We start from the raw sequence: 13,825 nt of genomic DNA on the forward strand, positions 1-13,825 counted from the left end.
ATCTACATGTTCTGCCTTAAATCAAAATTTTATTCACGTGAGGCCTCACACTGGACTCAGTTCAATTTAAGTCAGATGCAGTCTGACCCTGGACCCAGTCCAGTTTCTAAGTTGGAACCAGTCCAGTCCAGACCCAGTACTATTCCAGTTAGTTTCTGGATCCAATCCAAAAAAGGAAATGCACAAATCAGCTGAATGCTCATAATGCAAAAGCTGTGGAGCTAGGATCCAGGATCCAAGAGGGACTTACCCACGATCTCCAGAGGCAGAGAGCAAGCATCACGCTCAAGGGACTCGACAGGTACCCACGCCTGTTGCTCACTGCTCCTAGGAGCCAGCAGGGCTCTCCTTCCCTTCCCTTTTCTGACAGAAGGTAAACTGAGGCATAGTAAAAATTGTAAGAGTTTATTTGAGCAAAATTTGATTCCAATCAGGCAGGGCCAAACCAGAAGTGGTTATGAGCACTCCTCAACATAAATTCTTAAACCTATTTTACATGAGCTAATTTGAGTAGGTCTCTGCCACCAAAGACTCTTACAAATACTTGCTAGTTAACCTTCACCCTTGGCTTAGAAAAAAGGACTTTACTCAAGTGTTACAGTAACACTTGATTTGACTACCCAGACTTGTGTATTTTTGTCATCCCTTAGAAGCAACACACACACACACACCCCTCTATACTACTGCCCAGAGTCTCCAACATTAATATGTCTTATGCTAGACAAGGTATTTTTTCCCATTTAGGAAGGTAACACACTAACTGGCTAATCCATTTAAAGAGATTTGCTTATATGATTAGATCTTTTCTGGAGGAGAGGCTTAGTGAGGTTAAAGAGTTTCAAGACCAGCTAAATTGCCAAACAATCAAATAAAGGTCCAAGGCAGCAGGAGGCTGGTTTTTATTTGTGGATCAGATAGTCCCACAATCCACAGAAAAGGCACAGAAGAATGTTAGAGCCAGAGAAGACCTCTCAGGTCATCTATTCCACCCCATGCCATGGTCAGAAAACAGGCAGGACAGGGAGGTCACATGGCTTATGCAAGACACGTCACTGTAAGAAGCCTCGTGAGAACTCAGATCCAGCTACGTCCCTGGCTGAGACCCTCCCGACCGCAACTCACAACCCTTGTCGAAACCCAGCTCCATTTCGCCATCTCATTTAGCCACTGACAAAGTTTCCTCAAGATCCCAAAGACCAACATTTTAGAAATAGGGCTTGCTAAAATAAGCATGAGTGTCTCATCTACATAAGCACAGAGGTATGTCAAAGCAGAAGCATGTTGCTTCAGAGACTTATCAAGACTGACAGTGCTTCTGTAATGTCACGTTTCCAAGACTGAACCTCCCCAACAAGGGACACCATCCCAGGTTATCTGCAGGGATTGACGTATGTTTACATTTAGATAAAGGAGAATGAACAAATTCAGTCATTTATTTTCCAGGCATTTCACTTCTCTAGCTCTGAGCAGAGCTGCTTCTATCATATCTTATTTTTAGTTTGAGAGAGAAGGAAAGAATGACTGTGAACTTTGATTTTCCAATTTGAATCTCCCACTAGTCCTCTGCTGATACATTGATAGTTCTTGGCTTTTTTCTCTACTTCCATTCTTTCTCCTTCATTACTCATGGGACGGTGACTCTCTCGCACGGTTGCTCCCATTTTCTTGCTTCTCTTTCTCACTCACACAATATACAAAGAGACACCCTCGTTCTGCTTTGCAATCACAGGTTTTCCAGCAATTGGGTCCCTAAAAAAGTTTTCTGAGTATTTCAGGATACTCTCCAGATGACTGTGTGATTCATACTGTTAACTAGTTAACAGTTGCTCATTGTTCCAAGCTTCCCTACACAAAGACTTGTAAGAATAATCCTCCACACTGAGTTCTAACAGCATCGTGATAACACTCGTGATGGATAATGATGGATGCAAAATGTCCGAGGCAAATCCCTTTGATGAGTCCTTAATATCATTCAATCATATTTTCAAGTCTCCTGAAAAGTTTTAGTTTACTTTGCAGAGTTATGCAGCAACTGTCCAGAAAGCATACAAAAATCGGCTAACTGTATTGCATTTGGTAAATTTGTGTTAGGACTGCCTCACTGCAGCCTATTTCTGTGGAAGCTGGCACTTGGCAGAATGAACAGTCTGTTAACTACAATGCTCAGCTTTGTGAGAAGCACCAAACCAAGAGCCTGGGGACTAAGCTCCCAGAGCCAGCTGGGGAATGACACTTCACTGCTCCGGGTCTCAACTTTGTCCTTTTCCAAACCATGGGGAATTTTTTAAGTCTCTGAAGTTTCTTCCAGCTGCCTAATTTGACATGATGAGATTCAGACAAGAATTTAGGATCCTATAGTGCTTAAGAAGCATAATTATTCAGTGGAATAAATGTTTACTGAGGATTTTCTAAGGAAGATAATTAGAAAAGAAATTATGAGAGAACAGAAGTGAGGGCAGGACGTGATCTCTGCTCTCCAGTTTTCCTGAATCTATCCAAGAGGAGGATGACATAGGAATCATCAGCCATGATGCTTTGTGTCCTTCCTCAAAAGAGCATCACGGGGAGGCAGCACTGGCCCATATCAGTGTCAGTTCGATGCCTCTGCCGCTGTGACCACCTGACCCCTTGGTCTGGCCCATGTGGGCTCAGAATCCAAGGGGCTGAAGCTCCAGTTGGAAATCGTAAGACATAAAATGACACAGTGACATCCTCCTGACATATGTTCAAGGACTGCAGAAGACACAATGATTAATGCATTTGAGAAACTGGCAAATAGGAGTGGGGGGAGAAACTACTTTTCTGATCTGCAGCTTAGCTAGTCCCTAAATTGTCCAGGAACATGAATATCCAGGGGTGTGACAGCAGTTCAGAGGACTATGATCCAAACTGAAAGGAAGAAGAAGAGGAGGAAGAGGAGGGCAGGGAAGAGGACAAGGAAGGCATCAACCCCACAGACACAGAGGACTATTTTGGAGGGGTAACCAGTGACCTGGAGCCGCAAGGAGCCACTGTCTTTGATCCTGATGCCTACAAGGAGTCCAAGGGTGCCCTCAACGAGCACATGACAGGCTTAGTTTCTGTGCTGAAGGCTCTGGATGCTCAGTGCCATCAGCTGAGTCCTCCCTATGGCACTGGACAGCTGACTGCAGTGACGGATCCCAATAGAAGAAGGAGGAAATCCATCCTGAATAAAGTCAAAGCACAGAGCTGGGCAGCTGGTCACAAAACTGCTGAAAAGTAAACCCACAACCAAATCACTGCTGGAGTTGTCTTAACTAAGCTATAGGGAAATTCTAGTGCTATCTCCTTGCAGAGAACAGGTCAGGGGCTACACAGGTCAGTCATTTCATCTTACCAAGAGAAAGATCATCTCTTCCTCCAGCTTTTGCCACTTGTCATATGCTCTTTACCCCAGCCACACTGACCGTCCTTTGGTGCATGAATAGCCTTGTTCCTCCCTGCCTTCAAGATATGCCTGTGTAAGTCTTTCTGCATAAGCACACATCCACCCTTGGTGCCTACCTTCTTTCTCCCTGCTAACTTCTCATTATTACTCAGGTTATGGTTTTCTCTTCTGCTTACTAAAAATGCAATCACTTTCAAAATTGTCTTCACCATCAAATCGTGAGCTCCTTAGGACAAAGAATTCATCTTATGTGTTGGTCCCTGGACCTCCCAGATCCTAGAGCAGTGCTTGGTAAATGGTACATCTTCAAATGCTATCTGTGCATGAAAGAATGAAAAGGTCCTTTTGGATTATTGGGCAATGATTATTTTTTTAAATGTCATTTCTCATGGATTGCAAAGTCTTTATGATTCAGAGATGATTTTAATTAGATTTTGTGTATCTAGTGCTTAGTGCAGGCCCTGACATGATAGACATTCCATGAATATTTATGGAGTGAATGAACTAATAAATATGTATTTATTGAATGCTTAGTATGTACTCAGGCTGCACAAGGCATACTGATGGGTAATGTATTCATGATCCCTGGAAAATTTGAGATCTTGCTTTTTTTAACACAGACTGTTTTTGAGAATTCAGTCAGTTTGTGAATAATATTTCTGTCCTGGTTCAGGTTACAATTTTCTCACTGAGCACTTGAACCAAAAGCAGCATCAGTTTAATGACTTTGTGGCTGTATACAAATTTGATTTCCACAAATTTAATCCATATATGGATTTGGTTCTGATTAGATTGGTCAGGTATCTTGTTTGCAAACAGAAAAAAAAAATCCAAAATTATTTCAAGCAAAAATGAGAAATTATCTAAAAGACCTTGGTTATCTGACATAAAGTTAACTGCAGAAGTTCTCAGAGTTCAAGTGTATTGTGAATCTTCTAAATTTCCCTACCTTATTTGACCATGAAATGTATTTTTGTGGTGGATATTTTTCCTGAATACTTTTTAACATCTTGTGAAACACTGGGATTTTGTAGAACACACACTAGGAAACACTGTATTAGAGAGAAGCCCTTTATCATTTCTCAACTTCCCTCCCACCTAAAGGTCATTGACAAATATTCAAAAAGCAAACCCACCAGATCAGTAGGTGATCCTATCCCAGCTTGAGTAAAGGCCTAGAACTAAAAGTGAGACCTGACAAATGTTTCTCATGAACAGAGATTGCAAAACTTCTTTTAAAAAGTTATTAAATTGAATCCAACAATGTATTTAAAGTATTATACCTCATAATTAAGTGGGATTAGTTAGTATAAACTTTGAAAATCAATGAAAATCATAACGTGAAGTCTAAAAAGAGAGAAAAAAAAACAACATATGGTCACTTCAAAAGAAGCACAAAAGCACTTGGGAAAATCCAACATCCATTCTTCATGAAAACTTTCAACAAATGAGAAATGGAAAATTATTTCCTCAGTCTGAAAAAGGGAGCATTTTTGAAAATCCTACAATTAACATCACACTTAACAGTGAAAGACTGAAAGTTTCCCCCCTAAAATCCAAAACAAGGCAAGAATGTTCATTCTCACCGCTTCTATTCAGCATTGTACTGGAGATCCCAGCCAGCACAATAAAGCGAGAAAGAGCAATACAAAGCAGCACAATTGAACAACAAAGAAATGTAATCCTCTTTAGTCACTGACATATGATTGTTTATGTAGAAAAATTTGGCGGAACCTACAAAAAATGTACTGGTACTAATGAGTGAATCTGATAAGATTCCATGATTCAAGGCAATGTAGAAATACCAATTGTACTTCTATATATGAGAAACAAAATTAAAAATTTTAAATAACCATTTAAAACAGCATGAAAAAACATGCAATACTTAGAAATAAATTTGACAAAGGATGTTCAAGATCTTATCCTGAAAACTACAAAACATTGCTGAAATAAATTAAAAGCAATGCAAATACATTGAGAAATATACCCATCTACAGGGACAGAAAATAAATCAATGATGGGTGGGAGAGGCAGGGAGGAGTGGAAGAGAGGAATTACCAAGGGGCAAAAGGAAACTTTCAGAGATAATTCTTATGTTCATTATGTTGAAGTTTTGATAGTTTCACAGGTGTAACATTTGTTAACACAACAAATGTTATACTTTAAACGAGTCAATCATTATGTCAATTATACTATAATAAAGCTATTTTTAGCTATTTTCCAAAAAAGGTCAGTTCAGAATATACCACTAATTCAGATTAACTATGTGTAGAAATTAGGAAAATTCTATATAGTACAACTAAGAACTGAGTCAGGATGCTCCTCATATCTGGAAATGTATAATGCAAAAACCACAAGGTCATTTTTCTTTCCTGCACATTTCTCTTCTTATTCCATCTCTATGTTCTTATGCTTTCTTATGCTTTCTCTATCTTAGAGTAAATCAAATAACAGCAACAGAGATAATTAAAATAAGGACGAAGAAGAGAAAGGGAAGCAGAATCTTAGCATTATTTTGCTACAAATGTTCTACTTGGAGCATTATTTAGTCAGAGAGAAATGATTCTCTGTCATCTGTTCTCTATCCCCTGAATGCAACATGGACCAGTTTTCACAAAGGTAAAGTGCAAAGAAAAAGTTGCATTAAAATGATGGTTTTATGTGCTAGGGTGCGTGCCCACGAGAGAAATTCATTTACAAGCGTGAAACACATGGTTCTGTGGAGAACAGAGGAATGGACAGCCTGACTCATATGCTTCCTTCCAGTCCCTGGATCCTACTTCTTATGTCTTTTATAGCCGTCGACTACAAGTGTATGATATAACACATATTTTCATATTAGCCAAGAAATTCAACTTCAGTACATTTTTTTTTTATTTAGAATTTGTATTTGCCAAGGCAGACAACTCAACCTCTAGAGGATGCTCACTTGGAAAATCTCTCAGGCTAAACCCTAATCCATTTGTTGGTTGACATCACATTTCCTGATCATAAACAATTTCCTGGGCTGTGGGCGGAGTGGGCATGTGAAGCGGACTGGCTGACTACGGTGGTACTTTCCCACCAGTTATTGGGGTCAGGATAAAAGATGGCGGGGACTCTGGAGATTTCAGCCACATTTTCTGGGGATGCTGTTACATCCTACAAAATAAGAAGACATGCCCTCAGCATTCACATTCACCTGTCTAGAATGTACCTCCAAACTCTCTACTACAGAGGCCTTAGATTTTTTTTTTCCTGAAACAATCTCTCACTGCATGAAAGCCATGTTTTATTCACGTGGCTCATCATCCATGTCCTCATCTCCTGTGTGCTCACATTAACCATGTCCTTACTTCTCTCAGTGGTGATCTCATCTCCCATTAAGTCTGATCATGACAGTCCCTAATTCATTACTACCCCACTTTTGAAGCTTCAGCTGATATTTTAAAATCCCACCACGAAGCTCCTCCAGGATATTGATTTTTTTTTTTTTGAAGATCCACTTGATGGTGTAAGGAACAGACATTGAGCTGGGAATCCAAAGCTACTGCTGCCAGTGGCTCAACAAAGCCCTTTGTTAAGAAAGAAGGAGAAAAACTGCCATAGTCATTCCACCCTGCATTAGCAAACACAGACAGACCAGGAAAAGTCAGACGCCAAAGCCTTGATACCACTGCTTACTCTTTTCATTCCTAAACTCTACCTGTTCCTGTTAGGAGATTAAAAATAGGCTTTTGCCCAAAATGGCATCTATATGAATAAACAGCCAGCAATCCAACTAGCTGCACTTAACTTACCAGGTAGAGTCAGGTAGAGGAACATTATCAGTATGGGAGTGACCTGACCCCCAACTTCCTCTCTGGAAGATCACTCTGTCTTTTAGAGAATAGCCGATTGTCCAGAAAATTATGGACAACAGAACAGTGGCCTTTGGAATCACCACAGGGCTTGACAAGACTAAGAACAATTCTGATTTTGTCTGAGAAACATTTTACAACCTGAAACTGAACAAGCTCCCACCCCATCCCCAGGGGACACATGACTCTGATGAGGCAGGAAATTGAGAAGACTGAGAATATGAGATGTCTGGGTAACAATTTGCTCCAGTACATCAGCAAACATTAGTGCTTCTTGGTGACTTCCCACTTCCCCCTGAGAACGGCAGGAAGAAACCTCTTCATTCCCAGGTACTACGGGTTCCTGAGAAGACAACAGAACAGTGACATGGGTCCTAATTGGAGAGGGGGAGAATAGGAGGCACTGTGACAGGTTTTTCTAAACCTCAATTTCAGTGCTGTCAAGGCTGGGAAATGAAAGTAGAACTCACCCTCTTCTTTCTTTCCTTAGGGGATCCTAAAGAGGAAGGAGGCCAGGTGACAGATGTTTGTTAATGGGACCCATGCTTACATGGGTTAATAATACTGATCTGTATTTTGAAAGAAAACCTAACTACAAGCTTTCTTGGGCATTTTATTGAAGGAGTTTGGGACCTTTGGAAAGGAGCTGGATGGGAACCGAGGGTGGGTAGAAGATTTTGACAAAAGTGAGGCAGGGGTGCAGCCATTATGGAAAACAGTATGGAGATTCCTCAAAAAACTAAAAAAAAAGATTTGCCCTATGATCCAGCAATTCCTCTCCTGGGTATATATCCAGAGGGAACACTAATTTGAAAAGACGTATGCACCCTAATGTTCATAGCAGCAACATATACAATAGCCAAGACATGAAAACAATCTAAATGTCCATCAACAGAGGACTAGATAAAGAAGCTGCGGTATACTTATACAATGGAATACTACTCAGCCATAAAAAAGAATAAAATAATGCCACTTGCAGCAACATGGATGGACCTAGAGAATATCATTCTAAGTAAGCCAGAAAAAGAAAGAAAAATACCATATGATATCACTCATAGGTGGAATCTAAAAAAAGAAAAAATACATTAATGAACTCATCTACAAAACAGAAAGAGACTCAGAGGCATAGTAAACAAACTTATGGTTATGGGAGGGAAAGCAGGTAGGAAGGGATAAACTGGGAGTCTGAGATTTGCAAATATTAACTACTACATATAAAATAGATAAACGAGTTTCTTCCATATAGCACAGGGAACTATATTCAATATCTTGCAGTAACCTATAATGAAAAAGAATATGAAAAGGAATGTATGTATGTATATGCATGACTGGGACATTATGCTGTACACCAGAAACTGACACATTGTAACTGACCATACTTCTATTAAAAAAAATAAAGTGAAACAGGGAAGATGCTGAAGAGTACTATGTTAGAGCTCCCATTAAAAGTGGCAGCAGTGGATATGCCCAATCTCCCCCTCATTCTTCCCCCATTTACCAAGTGCCACAGAAATAGCTGCCACTGAATCACCCACCAAACTCCCCTAAACTGATGCGGGGGAGAAGCAGTAAGCAGAGCGAGCAGGGGGTAGGATGGCTACAGCCAACATGGAAAAAAAAATGAAGTGGTGGTCCTTCCCCTAATAAGATATGTAACTTAAGTTAGGTAGGAGCTAGTCAGGGACTGCATCATTGGATTTAGGCCTACAAAGGGATGTCAAGTCTTGGTTCCTTAAACCTTTAGCCATAAAGACTAGTGAGGTTGAATATTACATTTGCCACTATTCAGCCTACTTAGGTTTACATGATACTGCCAAGAAATAAGTTGGAAGCATTCAGGAGATATTTAAGATTAAGTAGGGTAGGCCCTCACAGGAATGTTTAGAAACAGAGACCTGGTTGGCCGGCCACCCTCCTCATGTCCTCAAAGAAGCCTAAACTCCCTGAACTGATGATCTCCATCCACTGGCGCACAAAAATCATCTGAGCAGTTGGCTTTTGTTTGTTTCAGGCATGTTCATAAATGCTCACTGAAGCATTTTTAAGTTATCCGCTTTCAAATACTTATCAAATAACCCCAACATATGTGCCATCTCCATGTTGACGTCTACTGATTTTCTTCTCTTGGTCAAGATGAGATTTTCCTGGTTCTTGGCAGAATGAGTGATTTTTTTTAAATTATATTCTGGACATTTTGGGTGTTATGCTTTAAGGCTCTAGATCTTACTGAATTTCTTCTTTACCTGACCTGTACTGAAACTGGGCTGATGGTGGTAGGAATACACTAACATCTTTTCCTCTTTATTACTAGGAGGAGCTGAAAGTCCAGATGCTCCCACCCATTACCACCAGATGTAGGTGGAAATTCAAGCTCCCTGAGTGGCCTCCAATGAACAGTGGGATGGGGGTAAAGGGAAGGTTGTCTCATCAGTACAGGACAGGGTGGAAATCCAGGCTCCCTACCTGGCTTCCTTGTACACCACCTCAGCATGGAGTGGGGAGAGCACCCCTACCTCTGGTCCAGAGCAGAAGTCTAGGTCCTCCACCCAGATTTCTCTACCTTTCTGACAACGTCAGTGTGTGACATGGTTTCTTCCCTGATGTTTTCCTGGAGTAGGGCATCTATTGTCAAACAGTTTCTGTCCAGCTAGGCTGCACCTTTCCCAGTCTTTTGACAAGAGAGAGCAGGCTTTTCTTGGGACTTTGTGCCCACTGAAGTGCCTGAGTTGCCGGCTTCTCCAGCAAGAAGTCTGCGATATGTAAGAGGTGAAAAGAAAAACCAGAGAACTCATTCATCATATCATTCCTTGAATCCTGGGGTCCCTAACCAGTCCACCCTCTTCTCTCCACCTTTCAGAGAATCCTTATGTTTGTTTTCTATGTAATACCCAGAGTTTTCAGCTGCACTTAAGGGGAGGGCTAGAGATAAATGCATTTACTTCATCTGTCTGGAACTCCGAGTCCTAGAATTTGGGTTTTTTGTTATTGTTTTTTGTTTTTGCTTTAAAAAAAAAAAAAGAAGAAGATTCTTGTCCAACATCCAACTAGGAAATTCTGCTTCTATTACATCAGCGTGAAACCCAGAACACACTGGAGGAGTCAAATCCAGACAGAGCGTGGAGGACATTGTTTAAGCTCCATAAAACAGCAAAACTGAATCATATGGTTCTAAAAATGGCCATAACAATCTATGAAGCACAGTCTGTTTTCAAATGATTGTCACATCCCATGACCTTTATCCTTATACCACTTACAGAAGAACTCAAGTTACACCCGATGATGTGACTTGTCCAAAGTCATATCAATAACCACAAAACAGAATGAACTAGAACCCAGATTTTCTGATTTCTGGCTCAATTTTAGCCTGTTTCAACTTTGGAATTCTTCTGTATTTACAGTTAGCTCTCAGCACTCCATGTTCTCCTTTGGGTCAGTAGTTCTCCATCTGGCTACACATTGAAGTTATTTGGACAGCTTTAAAAAAAAAGTGTTAATCCCCAAATTCCTTTCTCCCCCTGAGATTTCCATCTCTGTTATGGCTTGGGCACCAGGATTTTTCTTAATCTCCCCAAGTGACCATAATGTGTAGCCAAGGATGAGAACCACTGTTTTGATGTCTAATTCTACCTCAAACAAGTATCTGTAATCTCTCTTTTAAGGAAAAATCCAATGGATTTTCTAATAGCAACGAGGAAAAACACCTGGAGGTAAGATATTGCCTTCTCAGCCCCCTTGTTGCTAAGCCTTTGTCACTATTGTGTGATAATAAACTGTCACTGCAGGTCAGGTCTCTAAAGTGTTCATAGGGATGAAAAGGTTCAGAAGGTGTTAATATTAAAATAAGATGTCGGGACAAAGGAATTAAAATGAATTAGCCACCAAGTTTGTTACAAAGCTAGTCTGCAGCTGATAATCAAGGGGTGGCTGGAGTTGCCCTCGCATAGTTCAGTTTTGTTACTATGTGGATATTTCCACTGAAATTCCCAAGTTAACGTTTTTAGGTTACAAAAAACAAGACAGCAGCAACGATCAGGAGCACAATACTGACCCCAAGTGGAATGAAACCTAAACAACACTTAACATCCCTGCAGAGATGAGAGTCAAGGTTCTGCTGAAAAAGAAATGCCATGTTTAAGACAAACCTGCTCCGCTTTAAAGATGCTTGGAAGAAACAAATATGTTAATTCCTGTATCTGTAATAAATGTCAATGTAAAAGATAGTGATTCATGAGAGAATATTTGTTGTCTAGTAAGTGTCTTACAAGGTCATCATGCACATAAATTTCCAACTATTTGTGTATATGGTTAAGGTTAATAATCATAAATTTAAGGTATTCTGAATTTTTTTTCTGAAAAACAAAAGCAAATTCCAAGGATTCTCAATAAGGTTCTCAAAATGGAAATAATACATTTTTTTACCAAAGCATTTAAAAGAGGGTTTTGTAATTTGGTTTCTCATACGTAATGTTGAAACTCATTTCTGGGTTCAGTATTTAGGAGGAGATGCTGAAGGGCAGAAAGTATAAGGGCTCTAAAGGAGAAGATGGGGTCCGGTGCTCCTAAGGCAAACACTGAAGGCTACAAGCCTGTCTCAGCTTGTCCATCCTTCATCAGTCACTCAAATGTATTCACTTACCTGAGTGTTAAAGAGGGGGAAGGAAACAGCAGATTTGGAAAGTAATTGCATAAGCTTTTTAAATGACTCTGAAAGCCATCTCTCTGTATGTGATGTAGCCCAGCCTATTGCTTGGTGTCCATTTCTTGGGAGATAGTCTATGGCCAATCAACTCTCTCCAAGTTCTTTTGACCAAAAGCCCTGTCTGATTGGTTACCCCAGGGCTGCTTGGGTGTACAGTATGGAGGGGACTGTGGGTGATCTCACCCATAACTGATTCTACAAATGAAGAGGATGCCTACCAGCATATGTGCAGGGACAGGAAGGGAAGACTGGGTAGAAGAGCTGTGATCCAGGCCCTTAATGAGACAAGGTCACTGCTCTGAGTCTCCTTCTCACCCAGAAGCTAGATATTCTCATCAATTTGGATCATGAAAGCCACATACTATGAAAAAAGGGCAAGACTTCCTATAAAACAACATGAAACTAAAACAGAACCTGGACATAGGAAATTGTCTCTTCTCCCACTCTGCAAAGGCCTTGCTCCAGACTGAGCGTGAGCAGCTCAGTCTGGAGCAAGGCCTACAGCTCAACCTACAGCAGCATCTGTCAGGTTTTCTTGATGACATGCAATAACTGCATCCTTGCTAGATGTAGAAATTCCCAGCATCCTCCCCCTGGGGCCTATCCCGGATCCCCGGAATCCTAATCTCCAGGGCCTGGGAATCTGTATGTTTCATATCGCCCCAGCTGGTCCAGAGAGGGAGACAGACACTCACTAGATAATCATGTAAATATCTAGTGCCACAACCAAAAAAGAACAAGAAGCTTTGTGGTCACTTACATAGTCTGAGTAGTCCAGGAAGGCACCCTAGAAAAGCACCTTTTGAATAGTCACCTAGAGGTGAGTCAGAGCTAATTAGAAATGCCGGGGCGGGGGGGGGGGTGCGGGGGAGGGAGGACATATATAGGACATATATTTCAGGTATACCGGGCAAAACTGTGCAAAAGCTCAAGGTAGCTGATAGTAAAAGCAGAACATGGCCCTCAAACACTGGAAAACAAGATAATATGTTTTAAAGGTCATGGGGCAGGAGGCCATGCAAAATGCAATAAACGTTTAGAGTCAGAAAAGGAATTGGGAAAGTGTGAAGGTGTAGGTTTGAAAGACTCAAAGAATTTCCATCAGAGATTTCAGCTTTCCAAGCATAAGGGAAAGGACAAGCAGAGGTAGGGAGACAGATGAACCCCAGGACCATGCATGAGATGGAGGCCCATAGGGTGTGGAAAAGAATATGGGGCTTTGAGCATCAGGCTAAAGGGTTTTTTTCTCTCCTGACTGTAGCCCCACCTCCATACTCCATTTCTGGCCTAACCCATGGAATCCTTTTGCCTATGATCCATACTCCTACTTAAAATCTTCTCATCCCTTTCACTCTTTGGCACTTCTGGTATATTTCCTAATTATTTAAAAAGATTCATTTGTGACAGAACTCTCGCCAACTGTCATCAGTTTCCCAGGGAGTAAGAAATTATAGACAGACCCTGAAGGTACATGGGCACCCGTATGAAAGCAGTGGTACAAATGGCACTGGCTGGTTATTTTCCATTGTTCCTTGTAATTAACTCAGCCTAAATTAACTGTGATTTTATTTTCAAATTAGTGTCCTCAAAGGAAAATGTATTTGATTGAGGCTTTTCATTTGGAAAACCATAATATTCTCATTACCATTTCAATGTCCATTTGGTTATTATAAGTGATAATTCATGCTCATGGGCAGCAGCCTGGAATCCAGGCCAGTTTGAGAGAGGAGAGCATTCTTCAGGCTTCTAGGCTTCAGCTGCTAATGTCCTCTAATCTTGTCATAGTCAGGGTCTATCTTCTCAGCGCCCAGGCCAGTCAGGCAGATGCTATAAAAGATATCCATGTTGTAGCAGCATGTAAATCAATGAAGTTAAAAT

At 40.8% G+C, this 13,825-nt stretch overlaps 1 long non-coding RNA gene across 1 annotated transcript in view; it reads right to left on the minus strand.

The window, feature by feature from the left end:
- Nucleotides 1-13,461: 13,461 nt before the first annotated feature.
- LOC116667156 overlaps nt 13,462-13,825 on the minus strand; it is a 51,770-nt gene continuing 51,406 nt past the window's right edge. The window contains exon 3 of the long non-coding RNA XR_004323938.1: nt 13,462-13,774. This is a non-coding gene — a long non-coding RNA (uncharacterized LOC116667156). The remainder of the gene's footprint in view (nt 13,775-13,825) is intronic.

Source organism: Camelus ferus, chromosome 11, assembly GCF_009834535.1.
Source record: "Camelus ferus isolate YT-003-E chromosome 11, BCGSAC_Cfer_1.0, whole genome shotgun sequence".
In the NCBI taxonomy this organism is placed as follows: Eukaryota; Metazoa; Chordata; class Mammalia; order Artiodactyla; family Camelidae; genus Camelus; species Camelus ferus.